This window comes from Phyllostomus discolor, chromosome 2 (genome assembly GCF_004126475.2).
Source record: "Phyllostomus discolor isolate MPI-MPIP mPhyDis1 chromosome 2, mPhyDis1.pri.v3, whole genome shotgun sequence".
In the NCBI taxonomy this organism is placed as follows: domain Eukaryota; kingdom Metazoa; phylum Chordata; class Mammalia; order Chiroptera; family Phyllostomidae; genus Phyllostomus; species Phyllostomus discolor.
Window position 1 is genome coordinate 141,984,801 of NC_040904.2, and position 17,306 is coordinate 142,002,106.

General features: G+C 35.7%; 1 protein-coding gene across 5 annotated transcripts in view; it reads right to left on the reverse strand.

Annotated features, from left to right (window-relative positions):
* Positions 1–17,306, reverse strand: part of SYT1 (synaptotagmin 1) — a 533,021-nt gene that overhangs the window by 413,703 nt on the left and 102,012 nt on the right. For 3 of the 5 annotated variants that reach the window (XM_028532565.2, XM_028532571.2, XM_028532568.2), the window contains exon 2: positions 11,967–12,082. The exons of the other annotated variants lie outside the window; for them this stretch is intronic. The gene's annotated coding sequence lies outside the window, so the exon portion shown is untranslated. The remainder of the gene's footprint in view (positions 1–11,966; positions 12,083–17,306) is intronic. 5 annotated transcript variants of the gene reach the window in all.

The window sequence follows — 17,306 nt, forward strand, 5'->3', positions numbered from 1 at the left end:
ATATAAAAATACACGTGCACATGAAATCATATAACCACACGACAAAAGTTTCATAACAGGGTTGGCTTGCATTCAGTGCCCATCTTTAGACCAATTACTTTGGCTAGAAAAGCATAGTCATGTAGTTTTATTATTCATTCTATGTTTTGAAGTAGAAAATGTGGATTCTAAAGGAAAAAGTTCTCTTAAGTAAGGGAGCACAGCTAAGTCTGAAATAGTGATGTAGGAATGATTCCACATGTAATTTATTTTCCCAATCAGAAAAAAACAACAAATGTCATTAAAAAAAACACCAGTAATCACATAATTTAAGTGCTGGAAATATTCTGACAAATGGCACAGTCCTGTTCTTTCAGAATCTATTTATGGAAGAGTGCATAAATATTGACTACCTACTACATAGCACGTGCTGTCATGGGTGCTGGGAGCCCACGAGGAGAACACAGAAGTCCACGTGCTAAGTGAGAGTGGGAAGGACACAATGTGTAGGTCTAAGCAAAAATACGTACAATTTTTAGTCAGTGATAACTTCTATGCAACAAAAGTGGTAATTTAAATAAGTATAAAGTAGAGAGTGACTTGATACAGGTATGGCTACTGCAAGTAAAGTAGTCAAGGTAAGCAGCTCCAAGAAAATAATATTTAAGGTAAGACCCAACCAAAAAGATCTGGGTGACCCTGTGATGATCTAAGAGAAGGGAATTCCAGGCAGAATGCACAGCAAGGGTTAAAGCCCTGAGGCATTTTGAAGATGGAAAAACTGTGGCTTCTAAAGATAAAATGACAATTATACAGATCTGCTGAATTTAAGTTCACAATAAATTTATTTCAGATTATGATATTCTAGGCTGGGTTCTTCCATCAGCCACCTTAAAAACATGAAGTTACCAGAAATCAAGGAGAGAAAGAGAGAAACAGAGAGAGAGAAAGAGAGAGACAATCCTTTTTATTGGCAGCTTAGTATATTGGGTTACGGTTTTCTTTTACTTCTAGAAGCAAGCAACTAGTAAGTGATACTCTGGACTAGGTGAATATAAATCTTTGTTCTTCCAGTGGCCATATAAAATGGGCACTATAGAGAGACAGTGAAGATGTTTTGAGAGTATAGTGGATATATTTGGGGGGGTCACCCTCCTGTCCTGATTTTAAATGCCATCCAAAAGCCAATGCCTCCTGTAGCAGACATGGATGGCCAGCTTCCCAATACACCTGAGCCTTTTCACCAGTGATGGGACCTCTGCCATAAGAAATGACTCATACTTGTCTTCTCAAATTTAGATAATACTCTTTCCTTTTGTAAAGGATGGTATAAGGATGAGCATTTGATACTGCTTTGGACAAGAACACATTGGAGAAGTCTGTTAGTAATTTTCTGGAAAAGATTTTGCTTTCTGCTCAGAAGACAGAGCTAATTTAAAAAGAAGAAGCCCCTTTCTGTTACACACACTCCTGTCAGCTGCCTTGCTTTCTGGGGTGCCATGTTGGGACATGAGGACGTGGTACTTGGACAACTCAGCAACACTACCAACCCGTGTGGCGGGTCGACAGACTCCCAGAGAGGCTGGCTTGGGTTCTCTATATCAATTATCTGTGGAATGAACCCTGGTACTCTGTAAAGTTAGACTTATTACATATAGACATAATAAAGTGACATAACAAATGTCGCCAATATTTAAGGAACCTTAGTAAGGTGGGGTCCAGCCTCCTATATCTAACTGCCCATTTCACATCTCTTGGAAGTCCAGTCAAAATCTCAAACCTACTATGCAGGAAACAAAAGTTGTTTTTTCCTCTTTTACCTATTCCTGCTTGAGTCTTCCATAACACAGTACCTGGCTTTACCAAGTCGTTTAAGGCAAAACCTAGGATAATTCTTGATTTTTTTTTGCTTATTTCCCATGACTAATCCATTTACAGGTCATACAGGTTGTATTTTCAAGTCTCACGTCTCTTTACTTCTCACCATTATACCACCTTGAACTTCATCAAAGTTACCAGCCTTCCCTCATTGCTGTACTCTCTCCTGATCTCTTTGTCTGTTCTTTTGACACTTAAATATATCTCCTCCACAGAAACTAGAATGAATTTTCATGCCAATCATTTTATGGCACTTCCCCTGTTGAAAATCCTCCAGTGGCTTTCTATTATACTAGTAGAAAATCTAAACTCATTACCATTGTCCTTAAGGCCCTGCATGATCTGCTTGCCACCTCACTAGTCAGCTTTATCTCCAAGCACTCCCCTCTTTTCACTTGTCACTGGCCTTCTGGGTATGGTGTCTGCTTGTTCCTTCTCCCTCCTCTTTCTCAGTAGGCACCATTAAAACCCCATCCTTTTTATTTTAATACTGTTTTCTTTAGCCGTGCAGAAGATTTTTTTTGCCAATGATACCTCAGACAAGAGTTTAATCTCCATATAAAGAATTCACATGGCCCTGGCTGGCATAGCTCAGTGGATTGAGTGTGGGCTGCGAACCAAAGCCCACAGGTTCGATTCCCAGTCAGGGCACATGCCTGGGTTGCAGGCCATGGCCCCCAGAAACTGCACATTGATGTTTCTCTCTCTCTCCTTCTCCATCCCTTCCCTCTCTAAAAGTAAATAAATAAAATCTTAAAAAAAAGAACTCACATGACTCCACTCTAAGAAGAAAAGCAACCCAATAAAAAAATGGGCAAAGGAATTGAACAGATACTTCTCCAACGAGGACATACAGAGGATCCAGAGACACATGAAAAGATGCTCAGTATCACTAGCTATCAGACAGATGCAAATTAAAACCACAATGAGATTCCACCTCACACCAGTCAGAATGGCCATCATAAACAAAGCAACAAACAAGAGAGAGAGATTGTTGGAGAGACTGTGGAGAAAAGGGGACCCTAGTGCCCTGTTGGTAGGAATGCAAACAGGTGCAACCACTATGGAAAACAGTATGGAATTTCCTCAGAAAACTAAAATTTGACCCAGCAATTCCACTGCTGGGACTATATCCTAAGAACCCTGAAACACCAATCCAAAAGAACCTATGCACTGCAATGTTCATAGCAGCACAATTTACAATAGCCAAGTGTTGGAAGCAGCCTAGGTGCCCATCAGTAAATGAATGGATCAAAAAAACTGTAGTACATTTACACAACGAAATTCTATGCAGCAGAAAGAAAGAAGGAGCTCCTACCCTTTGCAACAGCATGGATGGAACTGGAGAGCATTATGCTAAGCGAAATAAGCCAGGCGGTAAAAGACAAATACTATATGATCTCACCTTTAACAAGAACCGAATCAACAAAACAAACAAGCAAAATATAACCAAAGACACTGAAATAGAGAACAGGCTGACAGTGACCAGAGGGGAGAGGGGAGGGAATTTCAGGGGAAAAGGGTGAAGGATTTGAAGAAACAAGTATAAAGGACACATGGACAGTAACAAAGCAGGGAGGGTGAAAACAGGAGGGAGGTGGGGAGGGCTGGGATGGGGGTAAAAGGCAGAAAACTGTACTCAAAGAACAATTAAAATAAAAATTAAAAAAATACCCTATCTTCCATATGTCTTAGGGTTTTACATAATGTAGCTATTTAAGGAAGCCACCTCTGAAGAACCTAGGTAACTTTCACCCCCAAGTCCACATTAAATTTTATTTCCTTCTCAGCATATCACTAAGATGTTATATATTTTACATGTATATATTCTTTATTGTCTGTTTCCCATTAAAATATAATTTCCACAAGGGCAGGTATTTGGCCTGCTTTGTTCACTGCTCTATTCCCCAGTCCCAGGTATAATGCCTGAAACATTATACACATTCAAGAAATATTTGTTGGATGGCTTAATTAATAAGTGACTGACTAAATGAGTATCTAACCTTTTGACATAGAATACTGCTCAAAATGGTGAATGTTGAGCGAAAAAAATGAGCAGTTGATAGAAGGCAGAACATCCCTCCACAGCACCATTGCCTTTTTCACTTGGCCTGCTAGCTTCTGGTCTGCCTCTTGTGGAGGATTTTTGCATCTGTTACTGAGACCTACTGAACTGCAGATTTCTTGAAAAACCTTTGTTGAGTTTTTGTATTTGGATAATTTTGGCCTCATAAAATCAGTCAGAGAGCATTTCCTCTTCCTCCAGCTTCTGTAAGAGACTGTAAAAAACAGCAGGGGCAGGTCACGCATAGGGCAGGTCATGCATAGTTTTACGGGTCTGGTAAGGTGACTCACACAGTATACCAACACTCATTGATCCAGCCTGAAACTTTGTGTTTCCTGTTTTGCTTTTAAACAATCTTGATAGAGTCTAATGCAATATTCTGGGCATACTCTGTAAAGTCCTTTACTCACCATGTGACCTCATGAGCCCATCAGCCTAGGAACCCTCCTTTTTTGTGACAGACATACCTTTCTGTCTAGGAAAAACAGTACTATGCAGAATAAAAATATACTTGATGGACACCTACATCATTTGAAAATATAAATTCATTAAGAGAAAAAGTCTCAAAAAGGCTACCTGCACATTTTCACTTGTTGTAACCGTGCAGAGTCTTCCTGGTGTTTGTTGAGAAGTGCTTTCTAGTATATAAAATGGCTCTAAAGACAATTCCAAAACGTGTTAAAATATTTTGAGCAATGGCAGCACTTCTGAAAATCCAAGGTGAACACAGTGAAGGGCAACACTGATTGGATATAAGTTCAGTATATGAGCTTTTTTTTTTAAGGGAGTTTGGTTACTTCATGGTCATGCTTCATAAAATTTTAGTATTTCTCCGTTCTGCATTGTGACTATGTTTTAACAAAAAATATCAGAAACACTGATAATTTTCTACTTATATTCAGAGACTGACAATACTGATGATATTTTTTGAAAGAAAAAAATATATATCTAATCTTCCATGTGTATATGGAAAACTACTCATCTCAGTCCAAATTCCTATTATAGAGAGACATATAAACAGATATATATTCTGTTTCATGAACTAAATTTCACTGTCCATGTGGAATGAATGGATAATTTATATTCCAGAAGCTAAAAATATAGTTTCAAGGTATGAGTGAAAAGGTTTTTATAATGTGGAAGAATAATTATTTCCCTGCTAGAAGAAATCTGTATTTTATTACATAGAAACAGGAATTGTTAGTATAAGAAACCAAATAACCTTTACTCTACAGATATAATTGTTAATATATAGCTTTTATTTCCTAGATAATACAGTGATTTTCAGTCATTGCATTATATTACTTAAAACTATGCATAAATTGTTATAAACATGGGAGAAATTGTTTCTGTTTCATTAAATGAAGAAGTAAAAGTACCAACTAAAAACTGTTTTTGGAAAACAATAGATTTATTTATTTAAACTGTTATATGTAAGGTATTAGAGATCTAAAACTAAGTGGTATGTTAGAGATATACAAAAAACTGTAATGACTGAAAGTAATGTAAATTCAACTTTATGATGAACAGAGATTTTTATAAGATCAGGTAGGTATATGTAGATAAATCATCTTTGCTATTCACCAGAGAGGAATATTTCTTTCACTTAAAAAAAAATGTAGAATTTTGGTTTGAAAACTCTTGCCCATATGAAAAAAACAAATGGGAAAACCCCACCCTGCCCGTTTACAACATGGACTCGGAGCAGACCAGGTAAGTATTGTACACCGTGCTACATGAAAAGCAGGCAAAACTAAATATAATTTTAAAGTTGTATATAATTTTTCTCTCTTTTGTTTTCTCTTAATTTTCCTCCCTCCTCCAAAGTGCTTTTATAAAGAAAAGGACAAGGATGTTGGTAAATAAATACAGTTAAATGTAAATTTCCTAACTCTTAACAATTTTTACTGGATGAATACTTTTTGAAATTATCCCCTTTATTGATTTCAGTAGATTGTATAAGATGTTTTTGTACCCAAAATAAACTTGAAGCGTGCTGACCTTAAATCAGTTTATAAAATCTTATTCAAGAGATTCAATTATGAAACAGAATCCCCTTACATTTATACTCAGAAATAAATGACATAGATAAAACCCTTCAATATGTTTATAATTATAAATCCTACAAAACACATAGAGTTTGTCATCATGTGGTCTACCTAGGATGTGCCCGTTCATAGGGAGGGAGTTTGTGACAGACAGGAAGCAAGGAACTCTATTCTGTCCCTAGATGAGTGCTTTCTTGAATGCCTTCAATATTAATTCTCCTTCTATATCAAACAACAACTAAACCCAAAGGATTAATCTGGTCATTCTCTGTACTTAACTGACATCTTGACAGGGAACCATTTTCTTAGTAATTGGTCTATCTCTAGCAGCTATTAAGTTTCTGTCTGATGTAAAGGCACAGGCTTGCTAAGCCACTCAGTCATCAGTAGGTCTGTGCCTATATTAGCATTTACTGGTGCCCTTCTGCTCTGCCCAGAGTCACTTCTCAGTATGGAGAAGTTGTTAATGAACCTAAGTTGTCTGGCAAGAACTTACTCCAATCACCCCAACAACCTCTTCCTTTTCCTGTATCTTTAGCTATTCTCTATTTCCTAAGTGTGCATGGTATTCAAACAGTACAAAGGTTTGGCCACTAAATTATTTATGCATTTTCACATTATTCCAGAGTATTTGAGCATGATAGGCATTTACATGTTCCACACATCTAGGCATCTGGATGTACATTCTGAAATGCAATAGGCTACATCTTCTCACTGATGGCTCAAGAACAGGGGGGATGATCTTACAAGAAAATAAATATTTCATATTTAAAGCTGCTGTTCAGAAGAATGGCAATGTTACAGGTTACAACGCTCTCAGAATTGAGTAAGTCAAGGATCAGGACAGTGCAGTTTCTCCTCAGGCCACTCTTCTAGCTGTCAAAGGGTGCCTCTCTGACGCCTTTAAAATTTCAAACATTTGATATATAAAGATAGGTCTTCAACAACACTCTGTTGATGATAATGCATTTTTAGTTTAGTGAATCCTAGAATAACCAAGTTTCTGAGGCTGAAAAACATTTACAGCGAGGGTTTCATGGAACCCCTGAGGATATATATTTTGTTGCTCAAAACTATTTTTGAACACTGAACTTCTTTTGTCATTTCTGAAAAAAAAATGCATTTATTTTACTCTTATTCTTGAAAAAAGTTGTTTATGTAAGTATGGGAATTGAGTTTGCTAGTTATTTTCTTTCAACACCTGAAATTATTTTTTTCCATTTGTTATCTTGTCAATTTTAGGTGACAAAATATCTTTTTACTTGTTTTTTTATATAATGTGTTATCTGTTGTCTCTGATTACTAAGATCTTTGCATCACTTTTGGAGTTCTGTGGCTTTGTTACAATGTCTATGTATCCCAGTTTGTTTTACTTGGCTGGTTTGTGGATGGGAATGATTTTCTCTATGCTACTCACACCTTTCTTCAAATATGGAAAATTTCCAGCTATTATCTTTTACCTCAACCTATCTGGAATTCTTGGTAGACATTTGGTGTAATTTCTCATTTTATTCTTCCACGTCGCTTACATTTTCCATCTTGTGACACTCTGTGCTCATTCTGTACAATTTCTACAGGTATAACTCATACTCCATTGATATTCTCTGAGGCCATTTCCCCTTTCATCCTAAAAGTTTTTATTGAATTCTTAAGTGTGTATACTACATTCTCCTGAGATTATTTGATTCTTTTTCATCTAATATGCTAATCTGTTTTCATAGTGTCTATTGCTGGTTTACATTCCTTTTTTTCTTAAATGTGGTTAGTTTATGCTTTTTCCATATTGTTAAGCTACCTCATAATTTTAGGATCTTAATCATCCTGCTTGCTTATTCTTTATTATGTTAGTTAATTCTTGTGTGGGAGTTTAGCATTATTTAACTGAAAATTCATTTTCAGACTTTTCTTTTTTTCTTCAAGGGTTCTGTGTGCCCTGGCTAAGACATGTTTCTGCAAGAATGGTAGGTTTCCATTGGTTTACATAAATTACATTTTGGGATATTCATGTACTGTGGGTAATATAAATTCAAGGCCCATACTGCTATTTGCCAAGGTCTAGAATTTTGAATTATTACAGTAGAGCTATTTTTTTCCCCATTTCACCTAGATTCCTAGAAAGACAAGCTCTAGTAACTCCGCTGGATCAGTGGGTGCAATTTTCTTGCTGCTTCATCAAGGAGGAAGCAGCTTTTCCAGGGTCTTGAATTTATGTGAGATTTCCAGTTCCAGATCTCTAACCTGATTTGACTCAAGTCCTTCAGCCATGAGAGACTTGATTAGAGATTGGCCTCTTCTGTGCAGTCATGACATCAGCTCTGAGTCTTTCTCTTCTGCTTTTGAGTTCTTTTTTGAACCTTGAGTATTTTCCATTTTTATTTGTTTCCGATCTATATATTTAGAAATAATTATAATAACATTACTACAATAGAGATAGGTATAGGTATAGAGATAGATGTAGATATATACACAAATACACACACAAATGGGAAGTGTTCGAGTGCTTCTTCTTAGTCCACCAGAATTGTTGATATGATACCAATTAGTAATTAGTGACTAACTTAGATGCAGACAGTGAGTTTAGATGAAATTTCAAGTAGCTCAATGTGAACTTTACAATATTAGGAAAAGGGATAGCTTTCCGAGTTCATTACTACAGCAATGGAAACAATGTTCTGTCCATCAACCTATCCCTTTGTTGTCTCACATTCTTACTGTTTTTCTTAAACATTCTTTCATTTATTTTATCTATTTTTCTATTTTGTCTCTGTTTCTCTATAGGATTATATCAAGTTCTCTTCCTTTGTTCATGTGAACCTTATTATTCTCCTGGGTACATGTTCAATATATATTTAGCTACATAAAACTTAAAGGGATAAATGCATGGAAATGAAGAATCTTTTAAGTGCCTAACAATTGCAAAAAACAAATTTAAATAAAAAAAATCAATCAACACTAAATAAACTTTTAGTTGCTATATATTTTTTTCTTATCATCTATTTTGTGCTTTATAGCCAGTATCTTCAGTGACATAATTTCCTCCCTATTACCACAATGATTGTTTTCTTTATCTTGACTAGATACATACAAACCTTTTTGAATTTAGGAGTGCTAATCCAACTAATTCATACCAGAGTTGTTTTGCCAGAAAGGCAAAGCAACAAAACAAGATTTATTCTGACATGTCCCAGAATAGGACCTTCAGTCACTGGAAAATGTAATTAAGAAAAAAAAAATTAAGAAAAAAAACTCAGGGGCAGAAAAGATGTCTTTTGAGGCCTGGCCTGTGGGTATTTGATTCTGTAATAGCCATAGTGTACTCTCCATCCCCCCTCCCATCCCCACCACTCCATTACTTAGGCCTAGCTATATGGATTAGATTTCACAGGCAGTTCAACCTTATCTAATATGTAAATTTATGCATGCCTTGTCCTTTCCATTTAAGAAGATGGAAAGCCTTAAAAAAAAAGTTAAAATAAGTGGATCAGATTGATTTTAGTACAAGGTTGACAACGGTAATAATCAATGAGATAAAAATGAAGAGTAGGATCACTGACTAAATAAGATTTGGAGGAAAAAAAGTTAGAGGAGAATGTGATTAGAGTTATGGGATGGTCAATATTTTTTATGGGTATAACTAATTATGTATTTGTTCCTTATAATATAATATTATAAATGTGATCTTTAAAACTAGCTGAAAATCAAGGACTTTATAATTGATAAAAGAATTTTTATGGATTTGAAAAACAATTTAAATTACTCTAATCATTTCAGGACATAGGTATTTCATAAAGTAAGTACCTGAAAACCTAAATATTTTTGGGTTTTTTTTTTCCTTTTTAGCTCCTGTCTCAGTGGAGTCTACCTTGTAGGAAGCAAGAATTAAATTTATGGGCTCACGTAGTTCTACATTCTCTGTAGTTTTCCCACTAGATCTAATGTTGCTTTTTGCTCTCATCTGATGACAAAGGTAATCACATCATTCTTTTCACAGTTCAGAAGACAGTTCTTTGTTTCCTGACTCTCACTTAAATGTATACTTAATTTAGAATGTTCCATATTAAGTTGGTAAACAATGTATAACTTGTTTGCACTAAAAATAAAGCTATGAGAAAATATTCATCCTTAAATTAGATAATTTCATCCTTAATTAGATAGCATGAAATTATTCATTTATGAATAAATGGAAAACCATGATCCCCAAAGGGTGAACTTATTTGTATCAAGAAACTATCTTTTGAAAAATCAATACCCATAGGAGCTGTCTCAATGAAAACCATAACCAAAGTGCAAGCTGGAATTCTTAAAGAAGTGGTGCTTCTTAGGTATATCTAATGTGGAAAGAATGACTTATTGCTTAGAAACCTTCATAAAACTAAAGATGCGAATGTGAAAGTAATAATTAAGTGTACAAACTATGAATTTAATGCCTTTTACTATGCTAGGCACCATTTATATTTTTGGCAACTTTGGGAAACTTTTAATTTAATAGACATTCATATTCTTGACATCCTTATATTGACTTTTTAATTTCAAAATATTTAACATCAAAGCAGAAATAAAATAAACAGTCTAAAATGCTTTGTACAGTTCTGAGAAATTATGTAGGAAAAATCCAAATTTAATTTTTTTTAAAGATTTTATTTATTTATTTTTAGAGAGGGAAGGGAGGGAGAAAGAGAGAGAGAACCATTAATGTGCAGTTGCTGGGGGTCATGGCCTGCAACCCAGGCATGTATCCTGACTGGGAATCGAACCTGCGACACTTTGGTTCGCAGCCCGAGCTCAATCCACTGAGCTACGCCAGCCAGGGCCAAATTTAATTTTAATATTTTTATGTTGAATATCAACTATACGTCTATAATTTTACAATGTTTTCCTCTTAGGTGCTCCCTTGCTTTCATAGAGTAATGGCTCTTAAACTTGAAATATATTGGAATCACTTGATGCACAAATGTAAAATGCTGCTTCTAGAGCCCACTCCCAAAAGGGGGAGAGTTACACTATAACACAGGCTGACTTGACAGATTTATTTAATAAATTGGTGAATTTATAGCTGTATAGTTGGTTTATTTCTAAATGATTTTAGCATTGGAGACCAACTGTAGCCAACTTCCTCAGGAAAAAAAGAAAACCCTAAGATTCAAATAGTGAAACAAAGTCTTCCAGACACAGCCTGACACTGTAACTTATTTCTCCTTGTACAATGAACATCACGTGACAGGCAGTTCTTTAGAAATCCAAGATTTTAATACCACTTGACTCCAAATAATGATCAGTGAGATAATTTAATAACCTCCAATGTACTTGATAGAATATTGTTTATGTCTAGTGAAAGTATGTTAGAAATGACTTGTAGTGAAGAAGAAATTTGATTGGCTAATGAAGAGTCTAAGAATGATAATTAAACTTGATGGAAATCATTAGTCAAGACACTCAAGCAGATACTTTACAACCCCAATTATGGACTCTAACATATGTAATAGTCACAATGTGATATATGTACTTCATTGTTGAATCAGGCATATTTGAGAGTAAGACATAGTATGGTGCAAAGAAACATCGGCCTGAGACAAATCCTGCCTGCACTCCCACCTCCTCACCCTAATATTGTCTGTACAACAGGGCACAAAAGCACAGAGGCAGATGTCATGGCATATTCTTTTAGAATGCAAGGCTGCTCAAGACCATCTACAGATAATGAGCCATGACAACTTTGGATGTGATGAAGTACCAAATGAAAGTAGGAGAAGGCAAAAATGCTATATAAATGACCAGTGCCCCATCAACTAAACGAGCACTTCAAGGGCATTAATACTAGTGATAATTGCAAAAGATACTTATTTTAATATCATAAAACCACTTTTAAAGTAAGAGATACAAACCTACAATCTTCTGTACAAATGCTTCCCCCACTCCGCATATTACAAAATACGTTTAAGGATGGGGGAATGATCACCAACAAAACCTATCAAAGTTTCTGTTTTTTTTCCAAATACCTTAATCAGAAGGTCGGTGACACAATTTCCAGGAATGCAGTGAGAGGCAAATGAAGAGTCTTCTGATCTGAATCCAGGTGTTTGTCACTCAAATTCTTGTTAGTTCTCGTTTTCCTCTGACAGACAATAAAAGAAATAATCCATTACAATGCTAGTCTGCTATTCTCTCTGCACTTGACTTTACTACTAACTGGGCATAGAGAGTTCTGTGTATGCAGCCCATTCATTATTCACATCCTGCTCTAGCCTCCTTAATTCCTGGTGTGCTAAGGTGCTTCAGGCTAATAATCAATACATGCAAATCATGCTGGCATAAGGAAAAATCTAGAAGAAAAAAATGTTTCAAAAAAGTGAGTTTTTCACGTTTCTTCTGACATACCCTGCTCAATGGCGTTGGTCTACAGAGAAGAAATAGCATGTGCTGCCTCAGAAGGCACCCAGTGGAATTGCCCACCATGGGGAATTATCTCTAAGCAATTCACACTTTGTTTTGCTAACAAGACTCCTTGTTAGGATACTGAAATGCTATCCTCCTCTGCCAATGTTCTCCCACCTTTTAGAATTATTGAAAAGCTAACTGAGTCTATTTTGACTTGTGAATCCCTTAGCAGGCAGCGCAGTGCCAATAAAAATGAAAGGTATTGCCAAACATTTACCTGAGGAGGACTTGGAAATATGGCCCATACAAAAGGCCCAAGTTGTGGAGGGACTCTATCAGATATTGTGATAGTTCCCTTCCTTGCTTGCTTCTCTGTCCTTTCCTCCTCTCTCCTCTTTTATCCATTATTTTCTTTCCTTCTTCTTTTAATTTCATTTTCTTTAATGCACTCCTTATTGCATTTATCTACTCTTTGATACAGAGCAATGTGCTTTCTTATATTTGCAGTTTTAAATAATGATTTTAGAACATAAAATCCCAAAACTCTAAGCACAGTGGCATGATTCATTCACAAATGTGGAAACATAAGTAGGGGGATTTATGTTATCAGCTGAACCTTGTAGTCCCAATTAAGAATGGAGGCCCTACATCTTCTAGTGGCTCTCACACTAATCAGACCATTCTGCCCTTTTACAGTTTCAGTTTCCAGTCTCCTGAGAAGTATGACATAGCAACACCCTGTGATCGGAGGATTCAAGCTTTCCTACTATGAGATAAATGCACACACAATCTCCTGCAGCTTTCATTATATTCCGAGTAGAATTTTACAGTTTTCTGCAGTTATTAAGGAGTCCTATTTGCCAACTAATGGACCAGAATCATTACAGCATAAATCCATGTAGGAAAGTCTGAGGGTTTACTAGTTTTCAAAAAACCCATACTTGGTTTAAAGAAATAGGTGCTACATAAGAGATCATTGTTCCCCAAGTGGCTCCTGAGGTCCATTTGGCCTGGCTGATATAGACATGGAGTGGCTGGCTTCAGCACAGGCTGTCTCCATTACAAGTACTCATTTACTCAAAAACATTTACTACCTGTGATCCTGTCAATGAACATTAGTTGAGTGTCTATATGGACCTATTTTTCCTTTTTTTTGGCTAGCTCTTGGGAACAAAAAAGAGAAAGGTAGTTTCTTGCTTCTGAAAAAACAAGCAGGGGAGTCAGATATAGAAATAAAATGGAATATTGATTATGGAATTTAGAAAACTAAAAATTGATAAGTACCACGGTAGAGTTTTAGGATATACTATGCACTGAAGAAAGAGTCTTCCTCTCCACAAGAAGAATTGTATTTTCTCATTTGGAAAGAAGAAGAAGACATCACTGACACTGTGTGCTTAAGCATGCGTGTGTATGTCCTTCAGAGTACTGGGCCTGAGGTGATTAAACAGTAAAGTCCTGAAATTACTGAGTGGTTTACACAATTGTGGTCTTTCACAATTGGACTTTTTTTTCAAGGATTCCATGTATAAAGTGGCTTTTCCCGCCAGAAAGCATTTAAAACATTTTCCCATGGCTACAGGTCCCAAAAAGTCTTTGATTACTGAGAAAGCACAGCCAACCAGAGCCATTTTCTACATGTTGGAAAGAATACATGAGAAATATTCTCCCATTCTGGAAGCCAAACAGCGCAGATTAAAAACCATCTGTCATTGGGACTATGAGCCCACAAGCAGGCAGCAGACTTCCAGCAGAGTCTGGGGCAGGAACAGTGTGTAACACAGATTTAAAAACACAAGATTCAACTAGACCCATTTGCTCAGTCACGTGGTTTAAAGGCTATTACCAGCTCCCACCAGAACCCTCTTTGCCATGAGTTACATAAAAGCACATGTTGTAAACTGAAGACATTTTTTGATGCAAATTCATTGTTTCTCTCAGAAACAATTTTCTAAATGCTTATTTTGTGTCAGGCAGGGTGTGAGACACTGCAAGTTCATTTGCAGAGGAAAGCAGCAGCTACCTCAGCACCCCCTCGCTTCACCCCAAGGAGCCTGTAGGCTAATGACAGATAGAGACAGATAAATACACACACAAAGAGCACATGTAATTATATAATTTAAATTGTAAAAGTTCCAAAAACAACAGGTAAAGATGCTAGGAAAGCAAGAGCAGGGGCCCTCATCCAGAACTGGCCTCCATGTAGAAATCACATTTACAAATTAGCTGGGTTTAGAGGTGTGTTGGATGCTGGGGTGGGTACAGGGATAGATTTGAGGTGGGACACTATGTGTGTGAAGTCCTGAGGCCAAAAGGAGGTTTACATGTTTGAGAAACAGCAACAGCAATGGTCTATGTGGTTGTGATATGGTGAGTATGCAGAAACACGGGGCATATTAAGGCTGGAGGCAGGCCCGAGTTTGTTGCTGCTGAGGGTTCTAAGTGACAGAACCATGAGAAGCCACTGAAGGATCCAGTCCCTTTGCTTACTCTTTGAATGATGGATTGGGGTTGAGGTGGGTGGGGACATTTACCATGATTCCAAAAAAAATTATCTTACCTATTTCTTAGGAGTAAAAATTATCGTATTGACTTATAAATCAATGTTCTGGCCCCTGATGTTTAGTCACAGTTGATATGACTTACAAGTACACTGCACCTTTCTTCATAGAGCTCATCATTGTTCTATATTTATGCTTGTTTCTTCTTCTCCCTAGTGACACCTCTTCAAACACCTCTAAGAGCTAAAGTTTTTTCCATTTGATTCACTGATGCTTAAATAGAGGGCCTATAACATTATTTGGCACAGAACAGTAGTAGCTCAACAAATGCATCTTAAGAATATACATGAATGGATAATTTAAAAAGTGGTTTCCTGGATGGTAGCAATCATTTAATGTTATTCTGCCCCCTAAGTTACTCTCATGAGAGATTAACTTTGCATGGTAAAATATAGCATACCAGACTAATTAAATGTGTTCTTGCTGATTTGTCATGAAAAATAGTATTTAGAGTTGTAGCTTATGGAGAAGGCATAACTAAACCAATGTGGGCAATGCAAATGTATAAAAAATAAAAAGATGAATGCAAAATATATTTTGTCCTAACTAATGTACTTCTCTTAGAATTTGGGCTCAATCATTATAGAATAAAATACAGTCATTTGACAGCAAATACTCTTGATATTTTACATAAATTCTAGGTCCTTTTGTTATTACAATTTAGGGTTGGATGCAGGCACAGGACTCTCTAGGACCCTTTGTTTGGTGGGGAACTTACAGGAATATATCAAGACCAAGCATATGTACTTCAAATTTTGTAATATTAAAAGATGATTTTTGTGGCACATACATAAATTCATAAAAGCTTACAGACAAAAAATATGTAAGAATCTTTATTGTACTGTTTCCTCAGAGTGAGATGTATCTAATTCATCAATTGTTTTTTTCCATTGAACATATATACTATAATATTATTGGGTTATATATAAATTATTTTGATATATCAAACAGCTTAAGTAATCTAGAGGGATGTGCTTATGATATGGTTTTCCAAGAAAATACTGCCAAAGGTTATTTGCTTATGATGCTGTATGCATTTTTGTTTATGTATCTTCATTTTTTATTGTGTGATTTTTAAAAGGCTAATTTGAGTATTGCTCAAATGTGGAAAACTAACTTTATAGTAATCAATGTAGGTTAAAAGATCCAGTGAACCTTGCTAAAGAAAATATAAATGATTAGTTTATGATGAATTACCTCAGGTTTTTGACCTTATGTATAAGCAAATCAGATGATATAACAGCAAATTAACCAAGACATGAATATTTAAAGAGTAATTACATTAGAACATTTCTTGTGCCAAAGAGCCCTGAAGGACATTTGCATAAGGAGAATCATGTTTGCAATGGGTAAAGGCAAAAAGTAGGGGAGTAAGTAGTAGAGCTAGACTTTTACTTGCAACATTCAAAAATGTTTTTCACAGTTAAAAGAATAATTTAGGACAGTGTTTCCAAATTGTATTATAAGCATAGAATGAAAAAGTCCTTTAGGAATTATCTAGTTTTTGGTTTCATTACCTATTAGTAGGAACTGTAGCTCCAAGAAGTATGCATAGTCCCTGAAATATTATATAGAATTATGTGCACTTATGTACTTATGCATCTTCACCAGATCCTCAAAAGGAATCCATAATTCCTTCCTTGATAAAATATTCATAAATGAAAACTCACTTGCCCAAGTTCTAACATTCATATCTTTTGATTCTCTATCCAGTGAGTGAAAAGTTCCATTTCCATCACAGGCTTCCTAACTCCTTGCTATAATGCAAGGTCCAAGTCACAACAACACAGCCCTTCACTTCTAAGAATACAATATTAAAATGTCATAAAATACTCAGAAAATCAAGTTTTTATTTCATTATTTGAATACAATTAGCTTGGATTTTTAAAACCATGTCAGGGAGAAATCCTTTACTACAGTTAGTCAATGTGCAATAAGAGCCATGGGAATTGCACATAATTTCTCTTTGTGAATTGAGTAGAAGAAGTGAATTTGAAAAGCTTGACTCCCTTGTCTGATTTAATCCACAAAACAAAGCATCCACTTTCATCATTTTTGTTTTATTTCTAAAATCTCAGCATAGAACACACTGTGAATTTTAACAGCCTGTTTTTGTTCAACTGATTGTCTTCAGTTTCTCTATTCCTTTTTAGGACAAATGAATATATTTTTTTTCTTTTGTAAATTTATTTTTTAGTTTAATTTTAAGTTATTCAAAAGAGGGTTAGACTTCTTTATGAAATAAATATAGTTAGGAAAGACATCTGGTCTAGATATTTGCTAAACCTTGCTATCATACACACAACCTATTGACCATTATAATGCATATGATCTATTTTTATGTACAGTATCTATTGACCACCGTTACTGGTAGATTAATTACTAGATAACAGATAAAAG